The 21,977-nt window shown below is 44.7% G+C and overlaps 1 long non-coding RNA gene across 1 annotated transcript; it reads right to left on the bottom strand.

The window, feature by feature from the left end:
* Positions 1 to 2,585: 2,585 nt before the first annotated feature.
* Positions 2,586 to 19,830, bottom strand: LOC129384743 (uncharacterized). Its single transcript, XR_008612393.2, has 3 exons — positions 19,758 to 19,830; positions 4,902 to 5,049; positions 2,586 to 2,746 (listed from the first exon to the last, which is right to left on the bottom strand). It is a non-coding gene; the product is annotated as an uncharacterized lncRNA (long non-coding RNA).
* Positions 19,831 to 21,977: the final 2,147 nt, after the last annotated feature.

The raw sequence follows: 21,977 nt of genomic DNA, 5'->3' as shown, positions 1-21,977 counted from the left end.
ATACTTGCTCAGCCGATGTTGTTACATCACGGAATCCTGACTTTCGGCTCCTGTACAAGATGCGAAAATATAGGGCTCCGAAAAAGGTTTACAGTACCTAGAGATACAACCGTCATATTAGTTAAGGTGGGAGAGTTTTTAATGCCATTACTAAAGCATTTGTTTCTCATGTCATTCCCGTTCATTCATCGTTGGCGTTGTTTGTGTTCAGGTAATTATTTCCAGTCGCAAATTGATACTGGGCACTTGATATAGATCCCCGACAGCTCTCACTTCTTAAGGTGAAGCACATGATGTATTTATCAGATATTTATACGGTACCGTAGCATGCTATTATTTTTGTGTGATTTCCACTTTCTTAATGTGGGGTGACCCAGTCATGCAATAACTATTAAGCGATACTGGACTGAGTGTACTCAATTATTGAATATTTCTCATGGTTTGTACATGTCACAACGTCTTCATATGCTTACATGTATTAGCCCAACAGCTAACATCTTCGGTATCATCCTTACGACTGCAGCTGACCTTCCTCTCCGCTAACGTATCTGCCAGTTGTAAACGATGACGTGATGCTCGATCTTACTCGGAGAGCGCAAGTTTCAACTAACAAATGCTAGTTATTCTACACTACTCCAAAGCTGGCGCTGGTTTCATATCATATGAGCCTGGAGCACTTTTGACTTGATACGGTCGAGTTGTAAAGGGTAACTCGAATACCTACAAATCTGAAATTCTGTATTGATACCATTGTTATGTACCAAAAAAGGTTTGCTGCTAAGCCTCGCTCAATTACCTTCGTTCAATAACTCATTAAAGCACCTCCTCAACAAGTAGAAGATTCTGTTTCGGTGTCCAAAGCTTTTTGATCATGTACTTCACTGGCCTGAATGTTATCGCGGTGACAAAATTACACTCGTGCCATTTCAATGGACAAGAAAACCTTTCTCCATGAAACATCCCTTTTGATACTGCGGTGTAACCCGCGAATGCTCTGGAGCGTTTCTAGCGATGCTAAAAGCAGGCACATTTAACTAACCCTCTCCGATATCCCTGTTGCTTTCAGTCAGTGAAGCACTACCTTAGGTAACCCGTCTGCGTCATTTTTCCAGCATGTGCTTTATTCCACTTCCATATATTCTAATGTGTAACTCACTATCTACGGATGACATTGTTATTGAAAGCTTCGGAATCTCTATAATGGTCAGCAACCCGCAAATCATTTATGCCGCCTGACCCCCCCCCCCCCCAATGTTATCAATTCGAATATACTTAACTGCACTAAAAAAATTCATCGGTAAACCTTGCAGAAATTTTCTGCCAATCGCTACTGGTTCCAGCGATACCCAATATGCGGGATGTGGTGTCTAGAAATCAGGTAATCTTTGTTTTATTAGCTATCAACCTATTTGCTAAATATGCAACTCCTGCATAAGCTAGAAGACATACCATATTTGCATAGAGTTGACTAGTAGCAAACCAGCAGTTTCTTTAGCAGTTATCCGCATGGGTATTACAAAATATTTACTTGTGAAACAGAGCTTGTGTCAATTACTAATGACGTGCTTTCTAATGGTAACCTTAGAACTGAATGCGACTGCAGCTTTCTTGATTACGCGAGGACTTTTTACGCCTATTTTACACAAATTACCCACTTAGAAACTTTGTCGGCCTTATATTGATTAGCTTGTACCTAGTTGGTTAAAATGCTTCATTTCCAACAGAATCTCATATGTTATCGTTAATTATCATTCATCTTATTCTTCTGCTGTAACTTCTGGTGTCCCTGAGATATTAGTGTTAAGTCCTCTGCTTTTTATTGTATATAATAATGATATTCCCAGCTGTTTAACATATTTTACGATTAGGATGTTTGGGCACTTCATCGAAAAATTACTAATAGAACTGATTGACGCAGCCTTCAAGGTGAGCTTAATAATGTGTAATAATTATGCAGTGACTTGCTCATGAACCTGCATGCTACGAAATGGAAAGGTACGTATTGTATTCCGCTAACCTAACGTCTCCAATGCGTGCAGCTATCTTAATCGCACGGCTCTCTCGTCAGTCGACACTTATAACTACCTAGTTATATAAATTTTTGTGGATCTGTCAATGAATATGGGTGTCGATGAAGCTGCTACGGCAGCTAGTCGCACCATAGGATACTTACGTCGTTGTATTTCGTCGTGCCCCACTCATCGCTGAAGCTCATTGTCATCATCAGCTTGTTTTTATGGTGACTGCATGATGGATTCCTCTTCCAGCGATCTCTAGTTACTTCTGTCTAGGGTTACCTGATTCTAGCTTGCGCTAGCAAATTTCCTGATTTGGTGGCGCAAACAAAATAAAATGCTTTTTGTTTTACCTATGTCTCTAGCTTCCAAACCGTGTTCATTCTCTTAATCGCAATGAGAAGTTGGCCGTGATGTTAACCTTCGCATGGCTGCTCAGCGGAAAACTCACCACTATAATAATTTCTGATAGGTCTTGGCTACTAATGCAAGCACTTCAAAATAATTGTATTCCTTATTGTAGCCTTACTGTCGTTGAGTGACGTCTTAGCCAAGACAACTGCAGCGCCAGCCAAGATGCAGCCGTACATGGCTAACAGATTCTCCACAGAATTTTTAAGGTGAATGCAGATGCGGTCTCCGGGAACGACGCCATTTCGGCGAAAGCCCACAGCGTAACGTTGCATTCGTGATAGGACCTCAGCACGAGTTACACTGGTGACGTCATCAACCTGAAACAATTGATACACATATTTTACACATGAACATTGCAGATTATGTAAACAAGATCGGATGGCCCTATTTGCAAACCGCAGCCCTTCTTCCCACAAGGCAACTGGACAGTCACTCTTGGCTCTATGTGATTTCTCAGCGAGCCCTACTAACGTACATTGCCGAAACCAGTCCGCATTTAGATATCAAGTTGCTTATGCCATTCAGGAAATTTTCGAAAATAAATCGGTGTCCCGAGGAAAAATGTCGAAGTCACGATTTTACGCTAGGCCACAAAAATAAATACATGAGCGAATGATGACGTGTTGAATGTTCGCACACATGTTTCTCTTTTCTTTTAAAGCACATCATTCTTTTGCTGGATTTCAGCGCTTGTGTGTCTATCGTGTTTTCATGCACTCGTCTCCAAGGTTGCGTTGAACTGAAAGCAAGTTTTCATGTTTTACGAAAGAGCTCAAAACTTAGCGCTTGAAACTAGTCAGGGTAGCCAGGTGCCATAGATGCGCCTTATGCATCATATTCCTTGCTAGAGAAATTTATTTTTGTGTGCATTACTGTATCGTAATTGTTGTCTACTAATGTTTTAATTTAAAACATTCAGAAATGTATTTCACACCTACAAATGAAATAAATAATAATAACATCTATAAATACCATTTCGAACTTCTTTACACTTCAATATAGCTGAAGGTGTGCGCGTAATATATCATTCTGTGTTGTTCTGGGCCACTGTTGGGCATTTTGTGAAAACGAAAGTCGATATATGCAGTGTAAAATAGTAGTGAGAAGTGGACCAGACAACATACTGGAGTGAAAACTGCTTAAGATCATCAAAACTGTCACTTACAACTGTATACACTATTATTACGGCTGGTAATCCAACTACTGTTAAATATTAATTCTATGTTGGTTTTTCCTAAAATTACACAGAAATGTGTATTGAGATTCTTTTACGGCCCCAGTTCCGAAAGCTTTCCCAGCATTATGTCCCAGAAACATTAATTGTTTTCCCAATATAATGCCTCTGCCTTGCAATCGAAAGGTGCAGTGCATAACTTCTCGTATAACCAACAGTATATTCACCTAAGCTTCGTGTGTAACGTTGCAAAGGATTTATACTTTTTTATACGTTCTAGTATCATGTATAGCAACTTTTCCGCGTGTGCGATTTGTGTGAAAACATGCACATTGTCTTTTACGTGGGTTTTTTAAGCGGATACCATGCTGGTGGTTCATGAAAATCTATCGCATTAGTGTGCATTAATGGTGTTATCGTTCTGTGGCTGCTCTGAAAGCAGTTGTGTTATTAATGCGCAATTACTAAATAAGAAAGCTCGAGAACAATGTTGGCCACGTTGGCAATTGCACACAATGGTGGCACACAATGGTGAAAATATAAGCGCACGGGCATGTGAACATTATTAAAACAAGGCCTTTAGGATAAACAATTGGTGTTAAGCACAATAAGGACGTATCACTGCGTGCTTCATTTGAAATCTGTGTCCCAGCCAAGGAATCACAGAAAACGAGTCACATTGTCGACCATAAACACAATATTCAAACAAGCGAAAAGGTTGAAGTGGCAGCAAAATATAATTGTGTAACCATTCCTTTAGTTCAATTTAAAAAAAAAGAGGTTTAGTATGTCTGTACGACAGACGGGCTGCGCAGCAATGTTTTATTATCCTTGCTGTGATGGGTATTCTGGGACCTATATTCTTTCTCGTTCATTTTCCTATATGAAGTTGGCGTGAAGCCGACTACGTCCACATTTATTAAGAGAGCGGTTGGGAGGACACACGGAGTGGCAGCGGTTGCAGCCTGCCTTTGCGAAAGTGAAACGTCCACTTGCCGTACAGGCTCACGCGACTGTCCTCCTCTTTTTCGGCGACACAACTGATGTCAAAACCACTGTGTGAATAATCTCCTCGTCTTCTATATTTGAAGCTCAGCTGAGGACCAGTACTCGTCCGTGTATTCCCTGCTTTCCCTATGCTGCTCTCGCATTTGAAGTGCATTAGATATAAGACTGGTGGAGAATAGATATTACAAACGCTACATGTAAAAAGAAAGCTTGTCACTACTTTGTTTACATTGTGATGTTCTAGAGATCGTAATTAAATAAGCATCTGTTCACAGAACCATCGCGCTCACCAGTGCCGCTTTGTGGGGGTTCCACAGTAGCTTTTCTTTGACCAGAGCATAAACTGAGCACACCGGGATGTCAATGGATGGGTATGGAGAATACACGACACGATCCTTAATAGGAGCCTTCATCTTTTCGCCGTCAGGTGAGCAAATACTGGAATAGAGGCAAAAAAAATTACACACATAAGTAAAACGTACTCCAGTAGAAATTGCAGCAATAACATGGAGCGATTTCGCGGACAATAAATAATAGCAAAATGTACCTATGGCCAAGCGTTGGGAAGGCTTACCACATGTCCTTGTGCAATGCGTAGCCACCATATAGGGTCCTTAGGTATTGCCATTTATTTAGAGCTATAAAATTCAAGAACTAGACAATTTGTTAAAGGATCTTGCCAGTTAGGAACTGAAATGCAGTAACTGTATTTCACAAAGCTTTTGAGAACCTAGTAACCGTACGCAGTAATGGCATAGGTAATAAGACTTACTACCAAAAGAAGCTCAGGGCTCATAGGACTAACGCAGATAGTAACAGTTTACGAACCATAGATAATAACGGAACTAGTACATTGGCGTTTGCGCCCTAATTAACTTCGTATTGGGGCCGGTTTTCTTTAGAAGCAGCACTTCCATCACTGAGAAATAGGTAGCTTGATCCTGTTCTAAACCTTAATGATGATAATGCATCAAATCGGCCATTGAGCGAAAAAGTTACGATGCTGATGATGATTTGATGTGATGCTACTTCTGATAACGATTTGCTGGCATCCCCTGTGAAACGGGAAGGTGACATAGTCACTTAGCCAGCTTGAACTATTCAGGAATCAATTCGTGTGTTTTTCTTTCTTTCATTCTAGAATTTTTGTATACATCTCAATCATCTTCCTTTCTCAAGCCTTCTCTATCTATCTTGTACCACTATCTGGGCAACTGCTACATAGAGAACCACCGAATGTAATAATATGCGACTACAATGTAAGGTGTGCCCGCATCGAAGGCACGTGGCGTGGATGTCACATCACGTGTCTTCTATCGCGCTAAAATGTGTTTAAAGGACATGTTTTCGCTGCAGTCTCGGTAGCGATGGCTTGGGTCAGTGGAAGAGAAGCATAATTTCGCGAAGCGGGCCCAAGTTCGATCCCGGCGTGGACGGAGTATTTCTTTTCTGATTCCCACTGATAGCTGCGAGCGACAGACACCGGCGGTTGTGGTGGACAAGATCACCAGCCAAAAGAGCTATTTGATTGAGCCGGTAACAGATTACGCTGTAAAAAATGTTTTTCACTTTCAGATGCCAATTCACCCCGTTGATGGAAAACTTGCTTTCACCACATTTCTGGCATCTTCAGGATTATAGAAATTTTACAGCTGCAGAAAACAAAGAATTTCCAATTGTTTATTGAGTTTTGTCAAGATTACAGAACGTAGACTCCATGCGAATACTCACTACACGAACATCAAATATGAGAAGATAAGCTGTTTTGTGTTTTCAAAAGCTTTAAAAGCACTTATCTAGCCGCTTGAAGATTATGCCTGTTGCATGATATTGTGAAGAAAATTTACCGCCCTTTCACTACTATGCAAGCGAAGCTCGGGATCCGCGGCTCTTCGTTGTCGTAACGCCTCCGCTTCGCGCTCCGTCATGGCGAAGCCGGCACGTCCACGACGAGCCCTTTCTCGAGCGATTTACCGTCTGCTTTAGCCAAATGCGGCCTTTTTTTCAGCCGAACGCACGACTTGCGGCCCACAACGGCTGCCGCTCCTTCAACGCTGCCTGCTCTTCGGCAGAACTAACCAAATGTGGCCTTCCCATATGAGTGCCGGGCCTGAGCTGGCGGGAAACGGCGGGCGCGAAGCGAGCGAACAGGCGATCACACCACTTCCCTCTTCCGGAGGGGGGGGGGGGGGGGAGGTTCCTGTGATTATCGCGCGCTTTTCGCTGCGTCTGCTTCCTCGTAGCTGTATATAAACGTCTGCTTTAAAGAGCGAGCACAATGATCCGACAGTGGCTGAATCGGTTAGCATGGTGGTCTCGGAACTATGAGTCGATAGTTGGCATCCGCAGCCCGACAAAGAATTTTTATTTCCGCGCGGCTTGATTTTTTTCGTACGGCAACACCAATACCGACGCCCAGACCAGTGAAGCACTACAGGCTTCCCTTGAAAAACAATGAAAGTGAACCCGCTGCATACAACACATTGACACCGAGTAGAAACACCGAACCGTCTACGTTCCCGCTCATCCTGCTAGAACATTCTGCACGTTATTCAATATTGCAGCGGAGTTCCAGTAATAGATTTGCCAATAAATATGCAACACATTTTAAATATAATTACTGTCATCAGTGCTTTTGCTGTTAATGCAGTATATTGCCCTCCCCCCCCCCCCCCCCCAACACACTTCCTCAATCACAGAGCATCGCACACACATTGGGCAAGAATTAGGCAGTCGACGGCTGCACAAAGCGCAGGAGCGCCGATTCTGTCCGTTCACAAAGAAGGTGAGTCCGAATGACCAAAGGGGCAGAGAGCAAGCTCTGTATGCCGGATATAAGCACGGAGCTGCGGTGTCGGGTAGTCCAGTCGTGATGTGGCTCAGGCTGTGCTGACCGCTTGTTGTACCGGAATGAAAAAGAAAGATGAGTGCTTTCCAGACAGCCATTAAGCACCCAGCAAAATAGATGTACTAGTGCAGTGTTCCGCTGGTATGGCAGGGTGTGCCATTTGAGGGCTTTGAGGCAACCTCGTAGGCTGGGATGAGTTCGTGGCAACCGAGAAGACGGGAGCAGAGGTCATGTGTTGCCCGGCGCTGAACAAATTCAAGCTTGTCAGCGAGGTGAGTATGGCGCATGGACTATACTGATAAGTAGCACTCAGGCCGTGGCAGGCTGATAGAAGTGTAGAATGCTAGGAAAACCTCAGGTCCATAGTGTATAGAAACACGGAACGCAAACCCAACAATTCCAAGAGCCTTAGATACAGCACTGGTGACATATGTGGAAAAGTCGAAAAAAGGGCTGATTGTTACACCCAGAATGGGAAGGGCCCGAACATTCTTCATATGGGTGCCTCCGAGGAAGTAGGCTGGACACGCAGCTGTTTTTTTGAGGCTGATACGCATGGCAACACCTTTCGTAGTGCTACTACAAATTTTCGTATTACAGGCCCAATCGTTCACCTTTCACGGAGCGTACTTATTTCAAGCGCATATGCTGTATATTGAATAATGTTGCAGTGCAAATGCTAACTTTTCAATCAAGCACATTCTGAGAAAATGCATTAGGAACTTGGTTTTCAGTGTATCTTTTTACCTGAATATAGTTTATAGTATCGAAGCGACAAATGCTTTAGTGGAAGGTAAGGAGATTTGCACAGTTTAGGCATACCGACTGCAAAAAGCACTAAAGACACCTTTTCACCCTCCCCGCAATGCACTCACACAATCTTTTTCGTTAAACGGTAAGAGAGATCAAATGCCAGTTACGGTTTCATTGACTCAGTACGTGCTGCTTCTGAAGCAGGCATGGAAGCAATCCTGGTATAGGCGGCTGCGTGCATAGGTCTTGCATGACGCAGGTCCTCCTGTGCATACCATACGGTGCAGCTATTGCAAATAGATCATTGCTTTTTGGAGTACTCAAGTATAAGGATACACCCCCTCAGGCATGACCGTGTTGTATCATGTTTCCTTCGATGCGTGAGCGTTCTTGAGTTTTGCACCTGCGATTTATCCCCCGCTAGCCCATGAGAAGCATGCCCTTGAAAGAAGTTAGTGAAGGAGTACTGTGAACTTGGGCTGAACTGAATTCACACGTCGAATAAAAGAACGCACTCTCAGCTTCAATGGACGGTATGGCTGATGATGTACGTACTTCTCAATGTTCGGCTACTAGTGTCTTTCGCTTTCGAAAGTCATCTTTGCCGATGGAAAAAGCGCAGGTGAAATGCAAAAACGCCCGTGCAATTAGATTTAGGTGCGCGTTAAAGAGCTCCAGGGAGAACAAATTTCCGGAGTCGCCTGCTACGGCGTGCTTCATAATCAGAAAGTCTTTTTGGCTCGTAAAACCACATAATATTTTCCCTTTAAACTTGAATCACCTGAGACCACACGAAACACGCCGCGGCTCACCACTTGAAGTTCCACTCGGCTCATTCACAACGTCACACACTACACGAAGCCAGGAGTGCCATAATTTAAATCGCTGCAGCGCCAAGTGGAACTGAAAATTCATTTCCTTGGCAGAATTTCTCGGCTGGGCTCGTTCACTCACCAGTTGTGAACTCGAGGGACACGCTACGCGTGGCGTAAATATTCGGCTGTAGGCGAGTGCTGATTATCTAGACTTCGGAGTTCGGAAGTATTTTTCCATTCGTTTCGAGCACGACAAAATACACATACACCAAGCACAGACGTTGCGGCAATGGTGATTCGGTTGAATGTTTCAGCTGACGGTCGCACTGAAGCCGCTGAGATCTGGTCGACAGGTTGGATTTGTCGGCGTCGTTCGAACTCCGCTGGGATCCACGTCGCACTGCCACAGCCCGCGGTTGTCAGTCGTGTCGTTGTGTCCCTAGTATAGCAACAATGTTTTTTTTAGGAACACTGTCGTGAGTATCTTGTTCCAACGAACCCGGAAAATCGTTTCAGTATTCGTCTTCGTTGCAGTTCCGTCTTCGCATCGGCTGCCATCAGGCATCGCAGCCTCCGATTGGTGGACGCCGGTGACACGTCGCAGCTTCTGACTGGTCCACCCTGGCGAAGCGTCGCCACACGTCACCCTGTTCGAGACCGACCCGTTTGACGCATCGACGCGTGCATAAGCGTGCCGACGCATGCCAGTGGTTCGGCCTTAAGAGCTGCGCTCTAAATAATGAACCAGAAAACTCGCCTTCGCGCGATGCGTTCGCCGCAAGCGTTTCCCGGTAAAGGTTAAAGTTGCACAAGCTGCAGTGCCCGGCAAGCGGCAACTGCGTGGTCGGTCTACAAAGAGCGCTCCACGTCGTGGCTCTGCCGTTAGGTGTGGTGATCGCTGCAATGCCTCAAGATATCGCTACATGAAAACACATATAGAGCTGCGCTGAAATGTTACGTTTTGCAGGATCGTACTCGTTGGTGACTTTCTTGTCGAGAGCGTCGCGGCTGTCATGTTGACCTTGTCTCGACTGCTGCAGCTCACATTGGACACGATAGTATTTACACACATAACACTACGCATATTTGAAAACAAGTCTGCCACTGCCTAATAGCCATGCAGTCACATAAAACACCTTGGCCGTGGTTTTTCAGGTATCACAAATAGTAAATAAATAAATTGGAGGTAGGCATTTAGTTAAAATAACGTCACAGTTGATAAGGAAAACGGATACAAGAAATTGTGCTTGATAGCGAAAATTTGTCAGCGATCCTGGAAAGCTTTAGGAACCACGGCCCTACAACTACACATCTATTGATATATACTGTCAAAAAGATTGCTACAGAAACTACACATAAGGAAATTATCATATAGTGCATAGCGTTCTTTGGCGTCATTAATTATAAACCTTACAGTCTACTCTTGGAGACCAAGGCTGTCGTATTTCGGGAGGTAAGCGACTCCATAGAATGGTACGCACACTATGACAATGTCCCCTGAAAACTCATTGTTAGGCGCAATCTTGTTTTTGGCAAATTAAATAAATGATCTTGCAGCGTTTTCCCTTGTCCCATAGTTTGTGCGCCGGCGTGCTCGCCTATGTTGTAACGCGTGTTTTAGGAAAGCTTCTCACTGTTGTGGCAGACGCCATTCTGTCGTCGCCTGCGTTTGCTGCGCGTACCTTCCTCCCGAAATATCTCTCCTGCATTCTCATTTCGCCTCCGTAAGTATTTGTCTTTCATATACGTTTCTTCATCGTGTTCTGATGTATCCGTTCATTGTCACTGAGCAGTTTCTTAGGGCACGGCACAGACACACAATGACATTCAGGTTTAGTTCATGGATTTGTCTGAACTTCGTTCTGGTGGCTTGAGATGTTCTTGCGGTTTTGATTATTATCCTTTATGTGCATTCATTGTGAACAATTTCTAGGCATTCTATACTCGTGTAAAAGCAGAACATTCTATCAACACACTTAATTGTTAGGAATTGCGACGGTTCAGCCTGCCCAGGTAGGCAAACTGAAACGCGCTAAGCCTCTCAACGCGCTTGCTCGCACGCGACAAATTCATAAAGGTGTACTAAGCTCACAGGCGGTGCTCGTGTCAGTGGGGTAATGCTTTCAATATCGGGCTTTTCTACTGTATGTCCTGTGATCGAGTCATACAACTGGTGAATTTTAATGGCGTTTATTTAATTACTTATAACAGAATACTTTATTTGGAACAATGTGTTGACAAAGTCACTAAGCCATTCGAAACCGTAAGGACGAAGTTTAGAAAAATCTATGTGCTAATCACTATTCTCTGCTGGCTGAACCACCCTGCTTGCAGCTCCCATAAACGCTAGTGTGACAGTTCGCTCTACTATGTACAATATGAGATTTATGATTTGTGATGAATGATTAGATTTACAATTTATTATGAGTTTATTCTTTGAGCGCATGCTTGTCGGCGGCTTTCTGACAAAATATAGCATCAGAGGCTCCCGCATGCACTCACAAGTAGGTGGCGTCATGTGTACGGAACCTGATGTATTCACAGACAATCAAGCCTAGATGGTGGCACAAGCTTTTGGGGGATGAAATAGAAGGACAAACGGAACGAAGCAGAAAGTGTCATCGCGTAACTAGACAAAGAATTATAGGCAATAAAAGAAAAAAACTTTACTGTTTCAGCCACCACGTGCAACTGTGTTGAATGTACGCAAGAAGTTTGCTCCCGATATGTTATCACTCCGCGCATTCCGTCAATGCATATTTCGTACTACCGGCGTTTCTTCGCAGCAAAACGCACAAGGTGCTTCTCAGACCAGCTGAATATAAAAAAGACTAAAATATCGAAAAGAAAGAAGATCTAAAACACATTAGCGCTGTGTACCACTAGGCGCTTCTCAAGATTAAAACTTTTTCCTGCAATGCTCAGCCTATATGATGAAACGTCCACATCCGTTCCAGAATGCGAAAGTCAATGTCGCTGTACACCTATTTTCACGTGGCGAAATCGTAGCGCACTCTCGCGTGGATGTCAGACAAATTTACGCAAGCACCACCACTACAAGCGACGCACCTGACGCGCGCACGCGCGTGTGTGGAAGTGCAGCATACACCCTCATTCTACTAATCTCTCCACCAAGCGCAGGCGCCTTGTTGGACTAAAGCGAGTTTTAAAAGTAAATATCGTTAGAAAATACATAAAATTAAGTACACACAATCTACAGATATGAAAGCGTCACACTGTACTTCGAATATACTATAAAGTAATTATGTTACGCGGCAACTGAAACACATACTTTTTCCAGCTGATGTAGCGTTACTGTTGTTGGACAGCGTTTGCCATAATGTCGATTACTTTCGCAGCACACCCTGTGCGACAGATGCAACGGGCAAATCAACCACGCATCCAGGACAGATACATTGTGCGCACACGTTCATCACGTGCGCACGCACGTACACGGAAGTTCAGCATAGTTCCTCATACTCGTAGCCCCTCTGCCTGACAAAAATGCATTACTGGACCAATTCGATTTCTCGCTGTAAACTGCGTCACAAAATTCGTTAATTACGACTTGCACGCAATCTGCAGACGTGATTGCATCCTACGGGAATTCGAATATACGAGAAAACGTATTTCTGTTACGCGGAAACTCACAGATCCTATTCCAGCTGGCAGTTTTCGGGTAAGCACCCCACGAGAATTCTCGACCAACTAGAGGCTAACAGCTTCGCCGTAAACCATTTTCACTTCCGGGTATAACAACTTCCAACTATATTTAGTTATGATAGCATTCACTGAAACATGTTTATCTGGACTCCAGAGGGTTGCACCTGATGCATGGAACGTCGTGTGCAGATAATGTTCTCGCAGAGGCTGCTAAAATATGGTCAGCTCTGGAAATTAGCTTTGTGGATATTTTGCTGCTTGCATTTCAGTAATAAGGTAAAGCTGACCAACGCACCGCTTCGTCGTACCAGCGGCGACAAGTTTAGTGGCGGCCTCTCGCGAGCTACGTCACGGCCGGGACGCCACGGACTCCGGCACTTGGCTGCCCCGTGAGCTCGTTCGCTTGGCGCATGCCCCGAGTCGCGTTAGCGTTAGCCACACTTACTGGAGGTCGTTCAAGCTGTTTTCTGCTGTCACGCCTATATTGCAGATAAGTTATCGAAATCGCGTGAATCACGCAAATGTGTGGCTTAGATATCGAAGTAACATAGGATTTAAATGGTCTAGTGTTTTTTCAATAGAACTGGCGTGCCTTGTCGGCCCATCAAATTTGCCTCAAACTAATGTATAAGAATACCGCAGGCATATATTATTTAACGACGCCGTGTTCTAAACACAAGATTATGTTAGTTCGGGAAGAGATTGTATATTGCACTCTTGGTATTTCATGTCAGCATCATAAATTTGTTTCCCAGAAGCATACTGCCTGCGAAGCTTTCGTCCAGATTCTCATGGCTCTGGTGAGATGTTCTCGACGAATGTGGGTGCTGTATTTATGCGTAACAAGGAAGAGTGAGGCATGCTTTTGTAATGGCAGTATTTGCTAGCATACTTTCACTATTCAGCACTCACCAAGAAAATCTATTGTTTACGTATGTTAGCATGACTGCGCGTAATATATATTGTATACTTCACGAGTACCATAGCAATTACTTGAAATGAAAGCCAAGCCATTAGACGCTATGCAATAGTTAAGACTCGTAGAGCAGCATTTATGGACATTACTGCACCCCGCTCCCTCAACTGAAGCAACTGACTGTAGTTATGGCTTAATGGTGAGACACATATTGTTCTTTAGCCCCTACGTTTACTAAAATTTTGAATTATGACCACGATGCAGCTGACTTAAACTGCGTTCACCATAATACAAAGTTCATTTGACAGACGTCCATTCCGACAGATGACACACGTTCATCTGGCAGAGCTCATTTGACAGACGCTGCCCATGTTCAGTACAAAACTGATGGAGTGGAGCATCACCTTGCATCGACTTGCTTCAGTGACATTTTGTGGCCAAGCTGACTGGGCCTCACATGGGTTTCCGCATGCGCACTTGTTAGAAAAGTTAAGTTCAACGGCCTTCTCTGCAGCCACCAGAGCTCGTCAAACCTGACGGGAGCGGAGCGTAAGCGAAGCCTTGCTAAAACTGTCTTTTTAATGAGAGCAGAGAAAGAAGGGGGAAGGAACTCTTTGCGCCATCAACATTTAAAAGGGGGCAGCGTGTTAAAGGTGCTGTGTTTTCTTATCGCTCTTATTTCTAGTTGCGTTGTATGGTAAGCTGTAATTACCTTATTTTTACCTTTTATTGACTCAGTGTGTACACCGCTAATGAGATGAAACAACTTGAATCTTAAGATATTTAATACTATGTTTATAATATCAAGAATACAGAAGCTTACACGCGCGTTGCGGTAACTATCACGAGCCAATATTTTTGCGCTAAGTATCCTAAAATAATACCAGACACATGCATCCTGGACACTCCCCAGCTCTGCTTTCTCATGTACAACTTTCACCAGCATATTTTAATTTTTGTGATAGAGGCGGTTTTTAGCCATTGAATAGAAGCTCTAAGTGTGAAGAAATATGTGATAAATGTGCAAACAACAGCTTTCCCAGGGAAAGCATCCGCCCTCCCCCCCCCCCCCCCCCCAAGGAAAGAGAAGTAAATGTAGGTTTAGGAAAATAAGTTGTGAAACAACGATTACTTGTTGTATTTTTATTATGACCAGAATTTCTTCGTCCTGTTCAGATCTTCGTCCTGTTCTTCGTCCTGTTCATTTGTGTACAAACCACCAGTCTTTCACAGCTAACCAACAACATTCAATCAGTCCCTTTTTCACCATATATTTTTGCGCGCAGGACGTCATTGCTGCATGGAGGTCGACAAGTAGCAAGCCATGCCTGCTTAGCAGAATCACTAATACTAGCACAACTTTCACCTAACAGCAGGAATGGAACCTAACAGCGGGAATAGAACCCACTCCCTCTGGATCAGCAGCCAAACACCATAGTTCGTGAGCATTTTAAATGTCGCTCCGGGCCATTAAAATATTAACCCGCTCATTACGCGTGCCAGGCCTGATGCTGCTACCTCAGAATGGACATGCGAAAAGATGAAATAGTGTCAAATCGGGCTGTATATTAGTCCAAAACACAAGAAATGAGCAGAGTGCAAGAGCACAGATCAGAATTGCTGAATTCAGCCAACCGGCAGAATGTAGCGATATATTTTAAAGACGGGCTCTTCTCTGCAATCGTTACTGATCCGCCACCAACCTAGATTGCGTAAATATGTTATGAGCAAAATTAAGCACCCGACGACCACTGATTGCTTTCCCTGTCGTCTAAAATACATTGGGATCTGTAGAAATCACACCAATTTACGAGACAGCAACGACATTCATTGTCGCGCCCGCATCCTCCTTAACATCTGTAACAGCAGGTCACGCCGGGTCACTTCCTCCACCATGGTTTGTGACAATGAAACAACGCAGGAAAGAAACACATACAAACACACGCCGGAAATTGCAGGTGAGCGTGTTAATTGAGTCTGTGTAAAAAGTTTCCTGCAATTTGCTAACCACGAAAGCCAACTGCAGCAATCAGCTATTAGGTACCCGTGGCCACCTTAATATCTGGCCCTTCACTTGTAGCCTTGATGCTCATAGATACTCTAGCAATCCGACTCTTTTGCATTTGGTTAGTGTAAAGATTCTAGCTTTGTACGCTGTTGGTTTTTGTCAAATTCAAATATTACGTGTTCAAAAGTCTGTAGTATAATATTTAGACCTATATCGAAACAATGTTTGTTAAAAGTAATATGTTAAGAAATGTGGGGCCGTATAACGTAAAACTATTCCAATGTGTTTTTATTCCAATCTCCTGTCAGATTTGCATAACCGCCGACGCAAGCATCGATGGTCACCCGCAGGGTTGTCTGAACAAACCAATAAAATGCTGCCCTCGTTCATAGGCGTTCACTTTTGTTTGCTTGAAAAACGAATATCATTGCCTGCACTAAGCGGCTTGTCTTATCTAATTGGCTCACATGAGGCAAGGAGCATGCTCAAGTGGAGAGGGATTCGATGGGGCCGAGCCACTGCACTGGATATGGATAACTGTATGAAGAGGCTGGTGCCGGCCTCTGCGATTGGTCCGCTTTCTCTTACTTAGCTTGCGGTGGCTCGTCGATAGTCGCGGCGGCATGCAACTAAAGCCTAAGAATAATGCTAGAACGGATTCTCAGCAAAGAATAGTTGGCAGAATGAGGTCGTAAACGTGCCGAATGTTCTCGAAAACGCTACACGGCCAAGCAAAAAGTTTAATACAGGCAAATAAACCCATGCCCTCCGGCAGAGGCGAGTAGCCAGTGCCGGAGCGATCGGCGGCAGCCATCTTTTATTCCTTTTGGAACGAGGCAGCCTGCGGCTATTCAGAAGAAAATTCAGTTTTTTTCGGCGTATTAATGCATCTTTAACGTGTACGCGTCACTTTGACGCGGTACGTTTTTGCGATTTTGTGACGTCGCGTGAAAGGCAGGTGAAGTGGGTGCAGCCCGAAAACTTTTGACCAATAGCCCAGGGCTAATGGCAAAAAGGTGTCGAATCAGAAATAGGTATTTTTGATTTTGTTCGGTCAAATTATGCACAATCAGCGTGTACACGTCTTATCAAATGGGGAGCTATCACGGTTTTTTCGTGACGTCGCGTGACAGACAGGTGAAGGGGGGGGGGGGGGTCTAAAAAGTTTTTGACCAATCGCAGGGGGCTGATTGCAGAATTCGAATAGAAAAGTTTGGAATTGTTTTACGTTATAGCGCCCTTGTTGGCTCAAAGCTTACCGAACTTTTTCATGAAGTCGCCAAACTGTGCGTGTTTTATCTACTAATCTTATTTCACATGACCTAGTTTCATTCTTTTATTCGGGTTAATTCCGAAAACGTCGTTCAAGTAACCCTTAGTATTAACGCATCTTATTTCGATAACAATTATGCGGACACTTGAGGAACATTCGCACCGGTCCCACTGAGCCCGCCGTTGTGCTATTACGGTATCGACAGGCATGCGCGGCCCACGGCTGAATAATGAGAAAGTGCCCTTTGAAATACCGTGCATTTGCATGCAAACGCAACAAAAGCAAGTGCACGCACAGTGCACATCCGCTCTGACGTATCTGCTTGAGCCAGGGCAACATTCTGGCTTCCACTGCTGGCAGGATCGATCGTAGTGTGCATGCGCATTCGCATTTCTGCTGAGTCGCCCTGTTGACCTCACGGCTTCGTTCATGCCTTCATGCAGGTATAAGCGAAACAGCGAGTAAAGGTCAAGCTAAGTGATTCAGTGCACGCTAACAAGCGCTGACACTTCTCTTTGTGCGTTAGCTCGTGCCCCATCGAAGTGCGATGCCTGAAACGCCGTTGGCGGTGCTCCTTATATCGCCAACGTTCTGGGACGCCTGCAGTGTAACGCTTAGCGTTTTTATCTATTTTAATCGTTCAGCCGCGGACAAAACAGCCTTTTTTATGGTTCTAAAGTTCAACATAAATTCTCGAGCCTTTCTACCAGTGTCGTTCACGCAGGCCCCACCTACTGAAGGTGGTGGCCAGCGACTCATACCTACGTTCCGTTTCGCGTGAATCGGTTCTCAAGCCGCTGAGGTAACTTTACCCCAAAGGAACGTTCCGTGTGCAATTCCAAAAATTATCCATGCTTTCCCTACATTTACCAACGAATAAATCGTAATTCATATAAATTCCGTGTAATGTTCAGAATAATCCTACGGGAAACTTATTAACGAATGCGTAAACGGAAGCGCCTAATTTTGAACACTTGCAATCTTCTGAAGGCAAGAGTTAATCAAGCGAAAGAAATCGTAGGCTAAGTAACTGAATACAGAGAAATAAAAGTGGGCGACGAACGAAACTTGTGTGATGTAGGAAGCGAGCCCACGTATTCGTTTTGCACGTGTGGTGCTCGTATGAATTTAGAAAACAAGGTGGCGTGTTGCCAACCACTTCACCAGCCGTGCTTCCTAGATCTAAAATTTGGAGTACTAGCCAGTGTCACGGCTCATCGCTACCGCTGCTAGCGGACATAGAATGTTCCTTCCACCGCAGACATCGCGTCGAACGTGAATTTGCAAAAAACCCAACTGACCAGTAAATCCTCGTATGTACTTGAATACGTCAAAGCTGCCAGAGTTGAGGCTTTTGCTATCTAATGAACGACAAAGTGCCAAATTTCTCTGTCGGGCATGTCAGTAAAATTATTGTTGCTCATTATCATATGAAGGCAACAAAAATGAAAGCAAGAAAAGCAGAGAGCAAATTACGTCTTCTATTTGATATGATAAATTGATAAGGTAACCAGAGAATATATAAAAATATTCATTTGCATGGAACGCTGTGATAAAGATTGGTTCGTACAACTTCTCTTACTATGCTTCACAAACAAACGATTATCAGGACTGACGAAGACGACGATCGCCGATAGTCTGGCGCACGGGCTGGGTTTTGTATGCCTTTTTTTGCTTGTTGTACATATCTTGTAAATATATTGTCAAGCGTCATTTATTCCTGTAACATTTTGGCGGAAGTGGGGGTTTTTCAAGTTTGAAGACGGATTTGCGCAGCAGACGCTCCTTGGCGGCATCTACAATTCCACCACGCGGCGAGCACGAGCGTGCTTCGGACACCTCACTAACCGTGCCTCAACGATCCACCGTCAACCGCCCCGTCGTCGTCACACACCTTTTCAGGCTCTGACAATGCCGGCGTCGAAGATTGGCTTCAACTGTACGAACAGGTTAGAACTAGCGACAGCTGGGACTCGAATCTGCTGCTAGCCAGCATCACATTTTACCTGACAGGCACGGCGCTAGTGTGGCTTCTGAACCACGAAGGGGAACATACGAGCTGGGAGGTATGTAAGCAAACGCTCATCGATCTGTTCGGCAAGCCCATCGGATGCAGTCGCGCTGCGCAGAAAGAAATGGCATGCCGAGCTCAGACTTGCACCGAGTCCTATGTGGCGTACATCCAAGACGTGCTCTCGCTTTGTCGCAAAGGCGATGACAAGATGCCGGAAACGCGAAAGGTTGCGCATATTCTCAAAGGTATCGCTGATGACGCGTTTGCACTACTGATTTTGAAGAACTGATCCACAGTGCAATACGTCCTCAATGCAGTAGCGAACGAGGATGAGAGGACCGACGAAGATGACGATCGCCGATAGTCGAGCGCACGGGCTCCGTCTTGTATGCCTTTTTTTGCTCGTATAAATCTTGGAATTATATTGTCAAGCCTCTTTTCTCCCCGTAAGAATATTTTTCACATCCATCAGGCTCTAAAGCAGGTGAGGTACATAGTTGTTTGGGCAATTTCCCCCACAGGGTGAAGCATTACCTATGATATCCAGGTGACTAGACTAAGTTGGCTTGGTGGTCATACGGTGATGGTTTGATTGTCTATACGGAGTTCATTAACCTGCGACAAACTCTCGTTACATAACTGGTTTTGCGTTCTGATTGCATGCGAATGCGGCACTGCGGCTGAGGCTGAAATCGGCGTCCCTCTGCTCCAGCTGAAAAACGCACAACTACTATTCACTGCATTACGCACCCACTACGTGCGCTTACGTTTGCTATCGTAAACATTGGCTATGTCGGTGTTTCGTAAACATCTGCACGATTATGTCATGAAACAGGTATCATAAAAGGCATCTTACCGCTAAGTGAGCCGTCGAGTGCGGTGAGCAGCAAGTAATGTTAACGCTGTGCACGGTGCTAGTCGAGTGCGCGATGCGGCAGCTGTGAGATTCGCGGGAGAGCACAGTTTGTTCTGCTTTCACTAGAGCAGCTGGCCTGACGAGGACTGTTTCTGGCAATGTGACAAATATACTGCCATGGAGAATGACACATGCGCCTTTTGATCGTTATCGGGTGACCGCATTCCACCGTTTAACAAATGACAAATGGCGTCGCTCAGCGCAGGAAGCGTCTGCATATGGCGGAAGTTTCTCGAATGTAATCGATGGTTGTATCCGTTGTCTAGTACCTAGACAAGTACAGCGTGTCACATAATTAGATCATGGTTTTGGGACGTAAAAGCCATAATTTCATCCGTTGCCTGTTGTCACTGAACCCTGTGTAGTCTTAATGTATGCGCGACTCCAACTGTGTAGTATCTTCTACAAAACACGCGTCCACCAGAAACTTCGATGGTTCATATATATATGCCGACGCGCTTGACCCACCGATTAAATTTTCGACTATCACCGACTCTATTCGCCGTTATAGTCGCTCTTTGAGTGGAATCTTTCTTGGCGGCACAGGTTCTCCCAATAAAACGCTGATTTCATATTTCACAGTTTTGCTGATTTCTTCACCGTCACCCCACGTGACATCTGGGGGAGGTGCTTGTGCGTTAATGTACCCGACGGCCCCCAAAAGCCGCGATGCAATCCTGCTGCCCGAAGACCGCATCAACTTGGCCCCGGACGAACGATCAAGCCGGAGGCTACAAAACCTGCCATCGAAGCACGGACTCTTACCACAGATGAACGCGGCCACCTCAACAAATCCGACGGCAGACGCAGCGTCTCCCATCGTGCTGCAACAGCCTAAGGAGCCATCACCCTTCCGCGGATCACCCTTTGAAGCCCCGAAAACTGGCTGGAACATAGGAAAGGGTGTCTGCATTCAAAAATTGTAATTCCGGCGACAAGTTGCGGGATGTGTACTTGCCTTAGAAGATGCCGCCAAGATGTGGGTTGAGAATTGAGAATCGACTCTGACCACACGGAATCTGTTCTACAGTGGCTTCCTGCCCAAAGGACCTGACCACGCGGCGTACCAGCCACACTTCAGTGCGGCGCAGGCATGATCAGACGCCAAGATCTCGAAGTGTTGCTCGACACTCACGCAGTCACCGCCTTTGTGGGCCCAGTAGCCTACTACTCCATCATTAGTAAATCCTTCGCCGCCCAGTTGACGAACGTCAAGACTGTGTGGGAACGACGCCAAATTTGGGCCGCTGGAAGACATCAAATAACGAGACTGGAATCTGCCCGGCAAGAACTACGATGGTAGTTTGATAAGTGTGGTAAAAAGAAATGAAAGATATCATATTTGCAGAAAACAATATTTAAATTTTCAACAGAGTTCCTTCTCACTCCACGCATTTCTTGTAGTGCTGCTCCAATTTCTTTATTCCCTCAGAACAAAAGGATGGCTCGAGGCCCTTGCAGTAATCATTTACCACTGAAGAAAATTTCCTTCCACCCAGTCAATTCTTCAGGTTTGGAAAAAGGAAAAAAAAATCGCATGAGCTCAAATCTGTAAAGTAGAGTGGATGGCGCACAACGTCGAAGCTAATTCGCGCAATTTGGCCATTACAAGCGATCTGGGGGGCGGATAATCGTTTGGGTGAATTGGGTGTTTTTTACGTGCTAACGCAGGGCGTTTAGTCCGTAATTCTTTCTTCAGTCGATCTAGGAGTGTTGCACAATATGATCCTGTTATAGGTTTGCTATATTATATGTAGTCTACAACGATTATTCCTCGTGAATCCCAAGAGACAGTCACCATCACCTTTCCTGCTGAAGAAACAGTCTTTGCCCTTCTTGGAGGACCTTCATCATGTCCAGTCCAATAATTTTACTGTTGTTTACACTCTGGCGTTTAATGATGTATCGACATCTCGTCAACTGTCATAAATAGACGCAAAACGTCCTGCAGATTGCAATCAAGCATCGAAAAACAGTGCTTCGAGATGTCTGTCATCATGCATCTTTGGTCGATCGTCAGCAGTGGCGGCACCCAACTTACACATACCTTCTTCATCTGCAATTTCTCAAGAAGAATGTTGAAGTCTCTCTGCCGAGATGCCTACAATTTCAGATTTCTCACGTACCTTCACTGCACGGTCTTCCATGATAATTTCATGA

The sequence above is a fragment of the Dermacentor andersoni genome, chromosome 4, assembly GCF_023375885.2.
Source record: "Dermacentor andersoni chromosome 4, qqDerAnde1_hic_scaffold, whole genome shotgun sequence".
Classification (NCBI taxonomy): domain Eukaryota; kingdom Metazoa; phylum Arthropoda; class Arachnida; order Ixodida; family Ixodidae; genus Dermacentor; species Dermacentor andersoni.
This window is presented reverse-complemented; position numbering and strand designations above follow the sequence as displayed.